At 38.4% G+C, this 17,783-nt stretch overlaps 1 long non-coding RNA gene across 1 annotated transcript; it reads right to left on the minus strand.

The window, feature by feature from the left end:
- Positions 1-1,026: 1,026 nt before the first annotated feature.
- Positions 1,027-16,293, minus strand: LOC308190496. The gene is made up of 3 exons (XR_013947269.1): positions 16,187-16,293; positions 9,793-9,879; positions 1,027-1,116 (listed from the first exon to the last, which is right to left on the minus strand). It is a non-coding gene; the product is annotated as an uncharacterized lncRNA (long non-coding RNA).
- Between the last annotated feature and the right edge of the window lie 1,490 nt (positions 16,294-17,783).

Below are 17,783 nucleotides of genomic sequence, written 5' to 3' on the forward strand. Positions count from 1 at the left end.
AGTGCTAATATGTAAACAAAGATATTGTCACTGGATTTTGGTCAGTTAAATTTCAGGGAGAGTTTTGCAAATATTATCACTATACTGTACATTGTTATTCATCAAATGAACATTATTTATTTATTTTTTAATAAATCTGAAACAGACAATGTTTCCTAAGTGTTTGCTTTATCCTTTCATACTTGTACTGCCTTCCTTTTTCTTACACAGCTTTTATTTATTTATTTATATATTTCCTGTGATCTGCTTCTGCTGTGAGTATGAAAACTGTTTCAGTGAGATAGTCAGGAAAATACAGTAAAGATTTATTTTTCAGGGGGAGGGAGGATTTGGGCTGGTTGTTGGCAGTCTCTCACTGAAAGACTAGTCTGTTTTATTTTTTAAACTCTTCTTTGTAAAACAGTCATTGTTAGGAAGCAAATCTCCAGTTAACCTGGTTTCTCAGGCTACTTAACCCACACCAATTACACTGATGGGCCAGTGCTATCCCTGGGATAACTCTATTAAGACCAGCTGGATTACACTGCAGTTGGAATAAACTGTGGTGGATTAGTTTATGGCAGATGAAATAATTCCTTGGTATAGTTCTGAAACAGTGAATCTCTCTACACACACTGGCTTCAAGGGGTCCAAAACAGCAACAGCTTTGAAAACACATGGTAAGAGAGGGAACAAACACCTTTCCTTTTAATATCCTGTGCTCTCCCTCTCCTAGTGTATTCTCAGCGCCCTCCTTCCTCCTTCGCTTCTGCTGTTCTCAGTATGAAGAAGTAACTGGGTCAAGCTAGTGGGTCACCGACAATGCAGTACACACCTCATCGTGTGATGTCATGAGCCATACAGGATTACATGCTTAAGTTTCTCAAAGCCTATCTTACAGGCCCTAATAAAAATCTACTCTCAATGACACAGTGGAGAGAGGCAGACAGAAAAAGTGTGCACATTTCTAAGGTGAAGATATTTTTCAGTTAACAGATGTGAACTAAACATTAGCAATATTCCTACACTTATCACTTATGGAAGGTCTTTCAATCTGGATGTTCCTTTGTTCCCTCTATTTAAAGAGAAAGAGAAGACACTCCAAAGTCCATCCACGTATAGCACAGGATCCTTGTTCTAAAAGGAAAGAGATCAAATCTTTTATATGCCATTTGGTATCAGTCACATCATGTTATGTAACATGACTGACTTGTCACAACATAATGCACTGGGGAGGAATGACAAAAGGCATTTTTCACAGCTATGTTTGAAGAAGCCACGGTTTCAGACAGGCAACCTAATACATTTTCTTGTTAAAGAAATTTCTCCAAATACGTATTGAAAATGTACTCTTTTTCTGAGTGTCTCTCTGGAAATACAAACGTTCTTCAAACATACCTGCATCATAAATATGAACATGATATGACATAACTTCTTTACACAGGAAAAATGACTGAATGTAGGTACATATATCTATAAGCTTATATAACAAGCAGTGCAGTACATATATCACACACAGTTATACACGTTTTTTATCTATGTATTAACTTCTGTGATCACTTTGAATTTGGTAATCCCTGGTGCATCAACTAGTTTAACAGGTTTAGTACAAACATTCAAGTTCCAGTAAATTATATGACTTTTATTGCTATCATAGTAAAGCAAGAATACTTGTGCCAGTGGGCATTTATTCCATCACACAGTTCTTATGAGAATTATGACAATTTATTTTTACTTTCTATCAGAAGCCCCCTTCTGCCCTATTTATGCCAAACCATTTTGCCTGGAACTGATATCCCTACCTGTCATTTGTGTTATTCTCAGCTCCAATTCTGGCTGCCTTTCAGTAGGTTGAAGGGCATTAGTAATGGCTTTTGTGTTAATCCCAGGCAGTGAATATCACAGAAATCAGATGACAGCATTAGCAGAGTTGGTTGACTCGATTCTCCATGAAGACTCCAACACTTGAATGTAATTAGGTCTAACACTGATGTACTAAGGCATGTCTGTTCTTTGGCAACTGCATGGTCTTATCATCTTTGACTTATCTTCCCAGCAATGTTTTGTCCTTTGCCACACTGAACTCCCATTTCTGGACATGCCACCTCTACAAGAGCAATTATAGATCTTACATATCAGTGCCAAGATTGGATAAATGGAAGAATGGTGCTTGAAAATGTCAGTTCTAGAAACACTTATGCTTTCTTAAAGTTTGATTGTGGTTCATGCAAGTCAGTCTAGAATGAAGGGATTCAAAATTGGTTAGCTGGTTAGCTTGTTATCTGCAGTTCTTCTGAGAAGTGCTTGTTTCTTTGCTGAAACTCCTTTGTCTCTGACCAGGAGAGTCTGAGAGGATTAGGAAGACCAATAGTGTTAATTAACAACCTCATTTAATGATTTTGCAGGATGTAGATTATACCTGCTGGACTATGCTAATGTTAATTTTTATTTTTTGACCGTGCAGGCTAGCCTCAATACCTGAAGTTATTCATTGGCATTCGACTTCATGGTATAAAATCAACACCTGCATGCTCTGGATTCACTTCATATTTATAACAGTGAGAGTTATAAATTGATCTCATGATGTAATAATAAATGCAAAATTTCAAGATTCTTAAATGTGACAGCTCAGGAAAACATGCTATTAACCTTACCATACAAAGGTGCATTAATTTCACACACCTTTGTCAAGAACTACATGAAAACTTCCATTTTGATTGTCATGATAAAATATTTTATTGTTCTTTCCATATGTTCTTCACATTGTGGATGTAGAGAAAAAAAAAAAAAAGAAAAAGATATAAATTAAAATTGCCTGAGAGAAATGCTAATTTACATTTTCCCTCATGAAAATGGGGTTGGGACAACTACTGTTGAAATGGAGTCAGGATTATTTATTGCTATTAAAAATGAAAGGCTGTTAATTCCAAGCCCTGACCTAAAAAATGTTGTTCATTTTAGAGTAGAGAGAAAACAGAGCAATACTGGAATTCCTTCATCCTTGACTTCAGTATCTTGGCTTTAAAAACACACAAACAAATGAGAATAAAGATACTTCCTACCTTGAAGCACAGTTTGTGCTTCTGGGCTTAAAGAATGAAAATGAGCTAAGTTTAAACGTTAGGGGTTTTTCATCCCAAAGGTCATTTGATTACAGACAGGTTGTTTACAAGACTGAAGCTCACTGCTATTGAAGTAAATGATTCCAATAACGTTAGATAAAATCTGCTCATTTATTTTATATTTCTAGTTTAAATTCAATGGTGATTTTCTTTCCTTGAAATATATTTCACATTCTATTGCATTAAGAAAATAAAGTTTAAAGGGAAGATATTGCCTATGGTCCATTTTTTAAAAAAACTTTCGTATGACTGGTAAAAAGAAAATGTAGCGATAAAGAATGCCTCCATATTCTCTCTCCAACTAGAGGGGAGGGAAAGGAAAGAAAAGTCAATACTTGGCTGGAATCATGAGCAGCTTGTTGGCTGAGTTAATCAGTCAGGAGCCCTGCAGCTGGTCAGCTTCACCTCACCGATAAATGTCACAACTCACTGCTGTCAATATGAATTACCAGAAAAGGTTTCCTAGAAACTAAGGATGAGGGAGCCATTTTCCTTTGAATGAATTATACAGGCCAAAATAATACTGAAACAAGATTAGAATGGGTTGCTCTGATTGACTAGGCAATTATTTAAATGTACCCTGAAGGCGAGACAAACCATGGAAAATAATGCAGCCCAGGTTACAAAATGCAAGAAATTTGTGCATTTAACAAAGGTTTAAAAGGTTATGCTTAAAAGGTGTTTTACTAAGTCACGAACAAGTTTGCTTTAGTTTTCAGTGCTAGGAAGGATATCTGAGGAAACACAAGCTTTCTATATAAAATCAAGGAAGGCAAATAATGCTTGAAGTTACAGGGAAAGTTTCCTCCTCAATTCACTTGCTACATGCTTTATGTAGCTCCAGCAGAGTTCCTCTCTGAAGAGGGCAAAGGGAGCAAACCTGCACAGCCGTGACCCACGCTCCAAGAACAGGAGGTGGCCACAAAGTGCAGGGCTTTTGCACTGCCCATATGGAATAAAAGGAGAACTTGGAAAAAATACCATGATCCAACATTGGTTTTGCTCACAGAGGATAAGGAGCACCCACCAATCTGTGAGCAGGTTGAGTGGTAAGTACTTCTGACATTAATTACCAAAAATAACAGTGAGTGGGTAACTGCCTTAAAACAGAAAAAACGTGTATTTTAATCTCTGCTTCTACACCTTGTCTTCATGTGTTGCATGTTAGGCTGCACCCAGTTGTTGCTGTTGGACATTACATGTTGTTGACATAGCAACATGTAATTTGGGACAAAACAGTAAAATGATAACACCAGTAAATATGCTATTTTTAGGCACCTGCAGAGCAAATGCCCATATTCTACCAGCAGTTTCTACATTGTTCAGAAAAAGGAATCCCTTTTTCATGGAAATTCTAGACATTGAAACTAAAGAAGAGGTTATGATCACAGAACAATACCCTCATCCCGCCCCCCCCCCCCCCCCCCCAAAAAAAGCTTCCTGAAAAAGTAAAGATTTGCTGAAAACTGAAAAGGGATATTTATTTTAATTGAAATACTTAATTTAGCAATGCTGAGTTATTTTCATTTCAAGAATATCAGTTATTTTTATTCAGTGAGGCAGAAAATGGAATTGAACAGATTAAAAAAAAATCAGAAAATGTTAAAGTATTTTGAACGGAACCTAAAAAAAAATCATAACTAACCAAAATGTTGACTCACTTTGTATAATTTGTTTTTAACTTAATTTAAGAAATACTACTTTATTGTCAAGGATACAAAAAAAATAAGAAACATGATTTCTAAAGGAAGAATTTAAATGCCTCAATGCGAAAATGTAAAAATTAAACATTCCAACATTATAATACTTTTTTTTTTTTTTTTTCCTGAAAAGAATCCTTTGTGGAATCAACATGACCTTGTGAAACATTTTGATTCTGAGTGCCTTATACAATAGAAAATGCTCCTGTCGAGCCTTTCAAGCAACTCCTTGTTTGCTTAGGTAAAAAATGGTAATGTACTTAAAATTCAGTCCAGCACAACTACTTAATACAGATGTTTTCCTACAATATTAAAATTAAACCCCAAATCAGAAAAAAATATTTCCATTTTATTAATGTCTTTTTTTTTTTTGACTTTATTCAAATGACTCAAGAATATAGTAAAGTTTTAAGTTTTCCTTCCGACTGAAAAGAGCATGGGAATAGACAAGTTCATTATTCTGATTACAGTAAAATTGCATCTCAGTGGAAATAAATGTTCTAGTGCTGTATGGAAGAAGATAACAAAATAAAGAATGCAATAATAATGAGTAGTAAGGCAATTCACTTGACAGTGTATCAGGTTCTGATACACTTAAGCCATTCTCTTAATTATCTACTGAAAATATCTGGATAACACCTTCTTGCCTTTAATATTGCATAAGAAATAAATGTGATAAATTATAAACTAGATATGAACATAGTTTCTGTGTAGAGACCTGGGGGCTTCACTCTGCTTGCATTGTTGATACTAGTTCACTCTTTTTCTCTGGGATTCCCGGGAATCCAGTATTCCAGCCAGAACCATAACACCAACTGGTCCAGGATGGCACCCCAAAGCCCCTGGCCTATGGACACAGCATATGTACAATTCTGTTGTGCAAAACAGGCACTGGCATTCCCAAGTACTACTTGGGAACTCTGCACTCCTGCGGCCTCACCTCGAGTACTGTGTGCAGTTCTGGGCACCACAGTACTAAAAGGATGTAAAACTGTTGGAGAGTGTCTAGAGGAGAGCTACGAAGATGGTGAAGGGACTAGAGGGGAAGACATATGAGGAGTGGCTGAGGTCACTTGGCCTGTTCAGCCTGGAGAAGAGGAGGCTGAAGGGAGACCTCCTCGCAGTATACAGCTTCCTCACAAGCGGGAGTGGAGAGGCAGGTGACCTATTCTCCTTAATCACCAGTGATAGGACCCACAGGAATGGTGTCAAGCTGAGGCAGGGGAGGTTTAGGCTGGACATCAGGAGGAGGTTCTTCACTGAGAGCGTGGTTGCACACTGGAACAGGCTCCCCAGTGAAGCAGTCACTGCACCAAGCCTGTCTGAATTTAAGAAGCGATTGGACTGTGCACTTAGTCACATGGTCTAAACTTTTGGGTAGACCTGTGTGGTGCCAGGAGTTGGACTCGATAATCCTTATGGGTCCCTTCCAACTCAGGATATTCTATGATTCTATGATTCTAAGAAGGCATCGGATTCCTTGTGGTTGTGCTCCAGAGGAGGTTGGTACAGGTTGCCCATCAGAGCTGCTGAAGAACAGAAGATACAGCATCCTCCTGATCAACAGACTCATCATTTGTTCTTTGTACAACACAAAAGCTTTCACCTCCACCTTGTTTTACAAGCAGAAATACAAGAGCTCTGCCTGTAAACTTCACAGACCCAGAAGGTGGTGATATTCCGCTCCTCCTTTTGGACTCAGTTTACATCTACCATGAACATGGCATTTAGAAATGCATGCAAGGCATTTAGAAAGACTTTGGCAAAACTTCTGGTTAGGCATGTACTGTACTTCCTTCATGCAGCAAGGTAACCTGAGCATATCTATCAGTCTTGCTCACTATCTTGCCATGTGCATAAAACACACTAGAGAAAGTTTAGTCTAGACAATCTGTATATCGAGTTGGTAAGAACCCAACAACCCATTGTTGGACAGTGTCAGCTGAACATTCAATGCTTTACTATGTTTGTTCAACTTCTCTAAATGTATACCACAAAACCAGGAATATATAATCCCAGTCAGAAGCCAGGAATATAAACTATTTTTGCAGAATTGGCTAACACCTGGTTGGATAGCACATCAAGAAAAAAAATAAGAGTAATCAGTACAGAAAAGAATATATATTTTTTCATGTAATACTTTCATTTAGCTTAATTCTGCTCTTTCTCCAGCAAAAGTCTTACTCCTGCACATGTATTGATCTGATCTGTGACATCCCTACTCAGACAATTAGTCTGTTGAGAAATCCAAGTTTTATAGGAATCAAGGGCACATTCCAACATCCTAGAAGACAAGAATAACTCAATCTGCACAGATATGACCACGAGGTGCATCTCCTGACATTGTGAACCAACTCAGTAGAGACCTCGCTAAGAGAATTGTGACTATTCAGCAAGGAGAAGAGAAAGCTCAGGGAGGATCTCATCAGCGTGTATAAATACCTGAAGGAAGGTTGCAAATAAGATGGAACCAGGTTCTTTTCAGTGGTGCCAAGTGGCAAGATAAGAGGCAACAGACACAAACTGAAACATGGGAACATGGGAGGCTCTTTCTGAAAGTAAGGAAACACTTCATTTATTTATTTATTTATTTATTTATTTTTTAACCGTGAGGGTGATGGAGGACTGGCACAGGTTGCCCAGAAGGGCTGTGGACTCTCTTCCTTGGAGATCTTCAAAAGCCACTTGGACATGGGCCTGGGCAACCTGCTCTGGGTGGTCCTGCTTGAGCAGGGAGTTGGACCTGACCTGGTGACCAGGTCCCTTCCAAACTCAGCCATTCTGAGATTCTGTGATAACAGAGACTATGTGTAGGAAGAGTGTTGACAATCTCAGGATGTACACTACCATTATTACTAGTCATGTGAGGAGTTGCTTTGTGAGGGCAGCATTGATGTTCAATTTTGTACTTTTGTTTGTTTTAAAGTAAGGCAAATTCACTTGTTTCTGTAATAATGGAGGTCAGTTCAGGATCCTTACCTTGTCTATGCTTTTTCTGTTCTGCTCTTTGGAAATGTATTGTCAGAAAATCTTTTACTTACACTCCTCTTAGAAGCAAGGAACCGCTTTTAGTTCCTTTAGAAAAACAAACAAACAAACAAACAACACACATGAAATAATTTTCCAAAACACATCTTATCATGGCTGCTATTTTGAGTGTATCAAAGATAATAACTGGATCTCATCTCTACATCTGTTTACAAATTTCTCATGGCTGGTAAAATTCTTGAATGCATGTATTTTCCAAAATTATTTTGGTTCCATTCAGTATTTTAGTCAATATTTACAAATAAATCACAATGAATGTGTTGCAAATAACAGTGTCAGCTGTGTTAACCACAGGGTGTGGATTATGCAATGTTGACTGTAAGTAATACAGTTTGATACACAATTGCTAATACATTGTTTGAATTTCATATTTTAAAACTAAAAAACTAATTTTACATAAATATTTGGATTAATTGGATGAGATTCCATTCAATGCTTACAAACTACCTCTTTAAAACAAACAAACAAATGTTTTATTTTAACTCTCTACATGGGCTAATATAGGATAAAATATAAAGAGAGAGAAAAGTGAAAAGTATTTTTAATCAGTCTTATAAACCCAAAGATAAATCATGGAATTATTTCTTTTTAGCTTACAGAGAATAACTGTGTGAACACTGTAGAGCTTTGTCTTTCTTTTGATTGGGGGATTATATACAGGCTAACACCAAGACAGAATTTGGAAGTAGCATTGAACTAGATAGGCAAATTCAGACAAGAGAGAAACTCTTCCCCCTGTCTGGACCTGGCTAGTATTATTAGGAACTGTGGAGAATGAAGTAACGCAGCAGAGACAGACAGAAGCCAAGCAGTAAATTGACCCACTCGTTTTTCCCTGCTGGAACACTCCCAAAAAGCTTTTATTTTATATAATAAACACCTCCATTGCTCACTTGAAGATCAAGTAACTGAAGACGTCTCACCACTTTCCAGTCTCTCAATACGTAAGAATTTCCAGGTTGTGTTATCTTTTCCTTTTTCCTTTACATCACCAGCTTTTCTTTTTTAGCAGAAGCAGCCATCAGAAAACTATGGTTACAAATATCAGTCTGTAAAGTCCGTAGATAGTCCCTACTTACAAATTTCAATCTAACACTGCAGGCAATAAATCAATACTTTGCCCTTATGTAGCATCATTTATCAGCAATGTCAAAGTTCCACAGCAGCATTAGCCTACTGTAAAGAGGAATCTGAACCCTTAGGGATGCATCTGGAAGACTGCAAGGGCAACATTCAAGGGATTGACATTACATGAAATAAAAAGCAGATTGAGATTGTCTCCTCCTCTCGTTCCTCTTTCAGGGTGACATAAGCCACTTGAAGAACAGAAAGGAAACAACCTTTATGCATCTTCAGTGAGAAAAATGTTTTTTCCTAATTATGCCATTCCATCGTGTGCTGTGTCTAATATGAAAAAGGGAGGGAATAAGAGAAAAAGAAAGTATTGCTTTCAACCAGTTGCCCTTAGACATAGATCAAACCAAAGAGCATATTCTCAGGACAATGAGAAATGCAAAGCTTATACATGGCACCTTTTCTCCAGGTACCACTGTAAAAGCAAATTGTCAATTACATCCCAAGGAGAAAAAAGGGACTAATTTGCTGAAGACCATCCAAGAAGGGTCTGACAATGAGACTGCCTTCTACATTACATTACCACTATGTTCACCAAAATATACAGATGTTATAACAGTTAAAGATACAAATTAGAACTACAGCATTAACACAGTAAGAGTTCCCTAGACTCATAAATATCAAATACCAAACATTGTTGTTTTGCACATATGCAAAATGAGAAATTAATTAAATAGGTGCATCCAGTTAGTTATCTCTGATACTTACAAATGAATAGCCATTTTTAAAATGTGCTAGGCCTAAAGGAAAGAAAATCTCAGTGTTACGAAAAAAATATCCCATAATCATGACTCATAAATTTTACTTACCGTAACTTATTACATCTTTATGGAATATTGTGTTGGAGAGCAAGGTCAGTCTGAATCATGAGTCAAAATATATATCCTTATAGCTACCTGTAGTGCACAAAGTAAGTGGTCAATTAACATCAAGCAAAGTCCACCGTCCTGGTTCTTACAGATGAAAATGCAGAGGTTAGTGATGACTCCAAAGTAATGCAACAGAAGAGGGAAGAAATACAATGATTACTTACTTGTATATTTGTCTATTTTCATTTTTTTTTCTCTTTTTTTTTTTTTTTTCAGTAGCAGTTCCTTCACAAACTGTATGTTCCTAAAAGAGGTCACATATACAGTGTACCTACTTCCATGTTGTCATCTGAAATATGCATATACCTAACACAGAGCACTGGAATTGCATTTGCTATGGTACAGCTTCCCCTCCCTCAAACTTACACTAACCAAAGCTGTGCTGTGTTCATCTTATCTAGTCTCTCACCTGCCCGTTTGGTGTTCGGGGTTAACCATAATCTGTGTGTGTTTGTTCTATTCAGTTTTTGAAAGGTGATCTGGATTCTTCTTAAATTTCCTTCAGAAATACTACCTGTGTTATGAAGCACTCTTGGCCTTCCATACAACTTGGAAGAAATTGGTGAACGATCAGTTTACACAAAGATATTTTGTGTCATTACTAATATTTTGTGACATTACTAATATGAAAGAACTTATTAGTATCTAACAATGCTTTCAGATATTTCAGAAAATGGAACAAGTCTGACAGAATTTTTTATTTATTTTTTATTATTTTTTTTTTTCCATGGAACATAGTTGCAGAATAACCTGTCAGTTATGCAAAGAGAGATTTCTGCTAAGACAAACACATAGCAGATTCTACCAACAGAGGAAGACTCCATTTCAGCTGACACAGTGTAGATTCTGCCAATGAATCATAAGGGTCCTGGGCTTAGTAACAATTGCAGCAAAATGCAATACAAATACTGTCAAGAGAATGACTCTTTATCTGCCTTTCTGTCAATTCTGTCTTTGATTGATCCACATCTTAAAGTTGCCACTTCATGCATTTTGCCATTAAGGGTTTCACTTGTTCTTTGAATCTGCAGTTAAGTTTCTTGCTGATGTTACTGTAGACGCTGTTCTTTTAGTTTCAACTTATGAACCAAGTCCTGTGCCCTTGATTGGGGTATAGAGACTTTCTGGCATCAGGGTAAATCTTTCTGAGAGGAGGAATCAGCCTCATGGAAGCTAAAAGTGAACAAACGTTCTGGTAGCATTCGGTTTGTGGCACACTACTGTGGCAACAACCCCTTTTTATTTCCATGGTTCTTTTCCCCTTAATTTAAAATTTTTGTTTTCCACATTAACATTATTGTCCTAAGTGGTCATCCTTCCTTTCTCTTGACTGATATTTTCAAGGCAATTTATGCAAAAATCTGCCTGTGGACTTACTGTATGAGGGTATGAAATTGTACCATAAATAATTTCTTTTTTCCAGAAAAAATAGCTACTCCAGGAGAGAGATACATGCCTAAAAATGATCCTAACTCAAAATATATGAACATTTTGAAAACAAACAAACAAACAAAATAAAACAACAACAACAAGAAACTCTGTTTCTCTGTTAGACACTGTTCCTTTGTCCTTCTTGGCATCCTTCCTTTTCTGCTACTTTATTTTTCCAGAAAAAGAGATAACCACATTGCAACCCTGCTTCTTCCTTCCATCCATCCGCTCTCAATGCCTACCTTGTACATTTATGGCTTGGACCATTGTGTATACATCCTGCTCCTTGAGTCTGAATTACTTTCAACATTATTTTTTGTTTAATGATGACAGGTAGGATTCATCCTGTCCTATGGAAACATCAGTCTTTGGAGACCGGAAACACCCTGTTTCTGTTAATAGAGCTAGGAACTGAAGTTATACTTTGAGCTCCATATAATTTGTCTGCAGTTGATTTTTCAAATAGTGGTATTTCCATTCCTTACATAGCAGAACAGAGGAAGACATAAGAAAAAAACTGTTTAAACATGCACACACACACTCACCTCTGTACAAACCTATAACAGTAACAGAGGAGGAAAAAGGAAAAAAAAGAGGATTTTGGTGAAACTTTGGCTTCCCCTTCTAATTCACACAAAATTTACTGTTATAAACTTTCCTTCAATAAATTAAAAAACAAAACAAAACAAAAACACCACATAACAACAACACAAAAACCCACAACAACCAACAACATCAACAACTTTTCTCTTGGAACAATGAAGACATAAAAGAAGTTAGCCCAAAACATACGTACAAACTAGGGGACAAGAGGCTGGAGAGCAGCCCTGTAGAAAGGGATCTGGGGGGTTTTGGTCAACAGCAAGTTGAATATGATCAACAGTGTGCCCTGGCAGCCAGGAAGGCTCACTGTATCCTGGGGTGCATCAGGCACACCATGCTAGCTGGTCAAGGGAAGTGATCGTCCCACTCTGTTCTGGTGCAGCCTCACCCTGAGTACTGTGTGAAGTTTTGTGAACCAAAGTATAAAAAGGACATAAAACTATTAGAGAGAGTCCAAAGGAGGGCTACAAAGATGGTGAAGGATCTGGAGGGGAGGATGCATGAGGAGCGGCTGAGGTCCCTTGGTTTGTTCAGCCCAGAGCAGAGCAGGCTGAGGGGAGGCCTCATGGCGGCCTGCAGCTCCCTCACGAGGGGAGCAGAGGGGCAGGCGCTCAGCTCTGCTCTCTGGGGACAGTGACTGGACCCGAAGGAATGGCATGGAGCTGGGTCAGCCTGGGTGTTAGGAAAAGGTTCTTCACTTAGAGAGTGGTTGGGCACTGGAACAGGCTCCCCAGCGAAGTGGTCAAGGAACCGAGCCTGCTGGAGTTCAAGAAGCGTTTGGAGAACACTCTCAGGCACATGGTCTGATTTTTGTGTGGTCCTGTGTGGAGCCAGAAGTTGTAATCAATGATCCTTGTGGGTCCCTTCCAACTCAGGATATTCTGTGACTCTATGATCCTATGAAATGTTTTTTAGGAAAATGGTAATAATTACTTTCTTAGTTGACTGGCAAATGAAAGATACTAAGGGGTTTCTTACTGACCATCTGCAAAATATTTTTACAATTGTTGAAAATCTGGTAAAAAACACTTGCTTTGCCATAGTCAAAGCCTTTATTTTAGTTTTGGACAAAACAGCTATATTTGAATGGTTACTGTAAAACAATTTTCTGTTCTGAAATATCAAAAAATATATATATATTTGACATGAGTTCTTTGAACCCTGAGAGATCACGATTTCAGCAGTTCACTAGATTTAAATTTTCTTTGAGGTATCCAGTCTGTAGTTTTGCCACTCTTTCCTTCATTAGACAAGCAAGTAAACAAACAGTTTAATCTCAGCTACTTAGGGAAGTAGTAGTAAGTATAGTAATGTAATGTGTATATATTTACACATAATAGTTAATATATACAATATGTGAACTGATTGCTATTTCTTTATTATTTGCCATGCTATTTTACATATTGTGGTATACTATGCTGCACTATTATCATTATTAAATAACAGGTAGATAGTTTATATTCTACTTGAATTTGTTTCTAAAAAAATAACTTTGTTCTCCCAGCTTATGGCTTACTATTTGACTCAAAACAAACAAACACAAAAGCTACATTAAAAAAAAAAAAAAAAAGGAAAAAACTACAAATGTTCATTTGTGGATAAAAATAAGCTGAGAAGGAACGTAGAGCAAAAGAAACAAATTTTAATGATGAGAAGAGTTTTTCAAAAATAATGAAGTCAACACACATTTTGAACAGGAAAATTTCTGGATAATTTTGTGGACCCAGAGGAAAGGAAATGAAAACAATTCAAAATTTGCTTTTTCCTACAAAATTATTATTCCTATCTGACAGTTTGGATAAAGAACTACAATGCACACCAGTTCTTATCCATAGCACTGGTATACATTGCCAGTGAATTAAGCAATTACTCTCAAAAAAATTGTTTAATTGCTTTAGAGAATAAATTTAATGGCAACCATAAAATCATTCAGGTTGGAAGACACATCAAAAAGTCAGTTACTGCAATCTGCTGCTTTAAGCAGGGCAAGGTATGTGGTCAGACCAGGTTACTTAGCATTTTTTCCAGTTCAGTCCTGAAAAGCCTCTTTCAGTGGAGAACCCACAGCCTTTTTGGACAACCGGGTTGTTGCTCCACTTTATCAAAGTGGTGGTTTTTTTTCTTTTTTTTTTTTCTCTTTTTTTTTTTTTCTTTTTTTTTTCTTTTTTTTTGTACTGGGGCAGGTTGGGTGGTGGTGGTGGTGGTGGGTGGCTGAAAACTTGAAAAACTTGATGCAGTATTTCTGATATGGTCTAGCAAGTGTCAAATAATTACTTCCAGTGATACCTTTGCTGCATTTCTGTTAGCACAGCACAAGTTGCTGCCAGACTGGCTTGCTGCCAGGGCACACTTCTGGCTTCTATTTAGCCCACTGTACATCAGGATCTCCTGTTCTTTTTCAGTAGAGCTCTCCCTGGCTGTCCCCACAGATGGAAGAATGTTTACAGAGTCCACTGTAATTCTCTTTTTCTCCATCTGTATTGGTTTACACGGCAAGGTTTTGGTAGCGGGGGGACTGTAGGAGCGTCCTCTGTGAGAAGTGTCCAGAAGCTGCCCCATGTTAGATAAGGGCCAGCTTCAGCAAGCTCCAAAAGGGAGCTCTTGCTGGCCAGAGCCGAGCCAATAAGTGATATTGTTTGCTCCTCTGTGAGAGCACATTTGAGAAAAGGAAAAAAAGCCTGCTGTGCAACAACACCTGGGAGAGTGAGGAGTGAGAACCAGCCCTGCAGACCCCCAGGTCAGTGCAGCAGGAGGGCAGGAGGTGCTCCAGGCACGCAGCAGCAGTTCCCCTGCGGCCTGTGGAGAGGCCCCTGGTGGAGCAGGCTGTCCCCCTGCAGCCCACGGGTCCCACACGGAGCAGATCTCCACGCTGCAGCCCGTGGAGGAGCCCCCGGTGGAGCAGGTGGATGTGGCCTGGAGGAGGCTGCAGCCCATGGAGAGCCCCCGCAGGAGCAGGCCCCGGGCCGGAGCTGCAGCCCGTGGAGAGGAGCCCACGCAGGAGCAGGGGGTCTGGGGGGAGCTGCCGCCCACCCGTGGGGGACCCGTGCTGGAGCAGTTTGCTCCTGGGGGATGGACCCCGTGGTACGGAGCCGTGTGGGAGCAGTTCTTGAAGAGCTGCTGCCTGTGGGCAGCCCCCGCAGGCTCAGTTCGGGAAGGACGGCATCCCGTGGGAGGGACCCCACGTGGAGCAGGGGCAGAGAGTGACCGTGAAGGAGCAGCGGACACGAAGCAACAGGGACTGACCGCAGCCCCCATTCACCGTTCCCCTGCTTAGGGGGAGAAGAGGGTGGATGGGGGGAAGGTGTTTATAGTTTGCTTTTAGTTTCTCACTGCTCTAGCTTGTTACTAATAGGTAATAAATTACGTTAATGTCCCTGTGCTGAATCTGTTTTACCTGTGATGATAACTGGTGTGTGATCTCCCTGTCCTTAACTCAACCCTTGAGCCTTTTTCATCCTATTTTGTTTCCTTTTCCTTTGAGGAGGGGGAGTGAGAGAGCAGTTACGGTGGAGCTCAGCTGCCCAGCTGGGTAAAACCACCACACCATCAAAACTGAAAGATGAATGAGGGAAATGGCAGATGTTCTTAATGTGAGTATTAGTGCAACATATCATCCCTCTTTAGAGAGAAGGACTTTCTATGATTCACATGCTATTCCAACACACTTTTAGAAAGGAGGAAAATGAGTGGTCATATCTGTCAAACCACCTTTACCCATGGTACCAAACTGAACATCCACACTTGTGAGATTGTGCATTCTCTATGCATCTGAAGAATGAAATAGCAACTGTTTAAATCACAAAGACTATAGTATACTTTTCCTGATTCCTGTGGCTGAGGTTTAAAGTGGTGTGAAGGGACTTCCTAATGTTCATTTAAAGAATGTACAGCTTTCTGGTCTCCAGAGTTTGGAAAAGAAATCCTGGAAACAAACAAGACAGCTTAAAGAGGGGGAGATGGAAAACGAGAGATGAGCCACTCACTTTTGTTTAGCATAATTATTTTTAGCTCAGTGACAAAACTTCTTTTTGGCTGACTCATGAATTTTGAAAGCTTGAAGACAGCAATATAAATACTGACATAAGTGGCTATCAGTGGCTTTCCTGAGATGAACGGAAAGCCTCCTGCAGTTTCAGGTACACATCCATGGTGGAGTAATTCATTTTTTTTTTTTTTAAATCAATTAATTTTTTGAAGCATACCGTCAAGAAGTCTGAGCATACAGGAGCATGAATAGCTTTTGAAATCTTTACACATGGTTAATTAAAATTTGTTGTAACTTGATTGATTTTACACTTACTTTAATGAGTACTTCAATGTTTTTAGAGTTACATTCCAAATGGTGTGACATTTGAGACATTTGTAGCTTTGCCCAGCTCTTGGTATCTCCTGCAACTTCTACGTGTTCTGAGGAAAAAAAATATCTGAAATGGCTCAAAGATACTCTGCAGTACGTTTTAAATTCAAGCTTTTATTTCATATTTTAAACTCTTTCAAAGCTTTTAAAGTACCATGCAACACACATATGCAAAATATAACTACAAAACACGTTCAGTCATATTGTAGCAAACACCTAACTCTTTCCATCACCCAGGATAGCCTGCTACCATTCCCATGAAAGTGTTACTTTTCCTACCAGGAAGAAAGGTAACCTTTTTTTTTTTTTTTTTTTTTTCCTGCTGGAAGAACTAGCCATATTTCCCATAATGAAAGTTCATTGGATGTGAAATTTACTAAAGGGCTCACTTAAATATAAAAATCATGAGCAAAGTGCATTAATACAGCAGAGTGAAACAGGAAAGGTAATAATCCTGGTTAAAACCTAGGGCTTAGCAGATACATTAGCCATTTCCTTGGCATATCAGTTGCAAATCCTCTAGTAAGGATATACAGAGATACTGAATACACAGTAAACCTCCTGACATGTCTTACGCCATTCTAGAATTAAGCAGGTTAATGAATTTTCAGGATTAAAATAAATAAATAAATAGATAAATAAAATAAATAAATAAATAAATAAAATTCATTGCGGGCCTTTTAAAAATGCAGGAAACACTCAAAAATCCCAGAGGTGAACCAAAAAATCCTACTGCCCACCCTAATTAGGCCTTTACAGAACTGGATTCAATTGCTTTCATTTTCTTCATTTACTGATTATGAAGCTATGGTACTTACTTTGTAAGGACTACTTTGGGGATTGCATTTAAACATACTGTTTTTACAGAATGTTCTGAGTTCCTCATTTTCTTCTTGCTTTTGGTAGTGCTTTTGATTTGCCTGAATGTCTTGAATTTTAAGGGGATATATTATTAGTCACGATAGAAAGACACTTAAGTAAATTTGTTGGATGTTATTTGATTGGGAATCTACAGTGTGATGATCTTGTTAAGCACATGGGTAGTCATAGGCAACACTTTAAATAAGATTGTAAGGCTAAACTCTTCTTGTTGATGAGAGAAAAAAAAAAAAGAAATAGTGCACTTGCTTGTTCTCACTGCCTTGGATTTTTTATTAGAGTAATTCTTAACATAAGTTACATATGTTCAGAAGTCCAGCTTCCAACTTAGCCCTTAAATGATATCTGCTGCTTGAAGGTTTTAAGGCTCCAGGATACGTTATAATACGGTCTGACAGAAAACCAGGATGACAACACCCTTTTTACCAGTTTGTGCATGCTATGATATCTGTATTAGTGTATGCCTACCCTAGGGTCATCTTTTCTACAGCTTTAAGTCATGAAACAGAATGACGTTTTTTCTTTTGCATTTGTGAATCTGTATCTGGCATTTCTTCTCTTTTACTCCTAGCAGGCTAGCTGACGGACTCTACATGTATCTAATTGATAGCCTTCTCTCCTCCCATAATAATCCTGACATCTCAAGAGGAGAAGAGAAGCA

This window comes from Anser brachyrhynchus (assembly GCF_964034855.1).
Source record: "Anser brachyrhynchus genome assembly, chromosome: 2".
Classification (NCBI taxonomy): Eukaryota; Metazoa; Chordata; class Aves; order Anseriformes; family Anatidae; genus Anser; species Anser brachyrhynchus.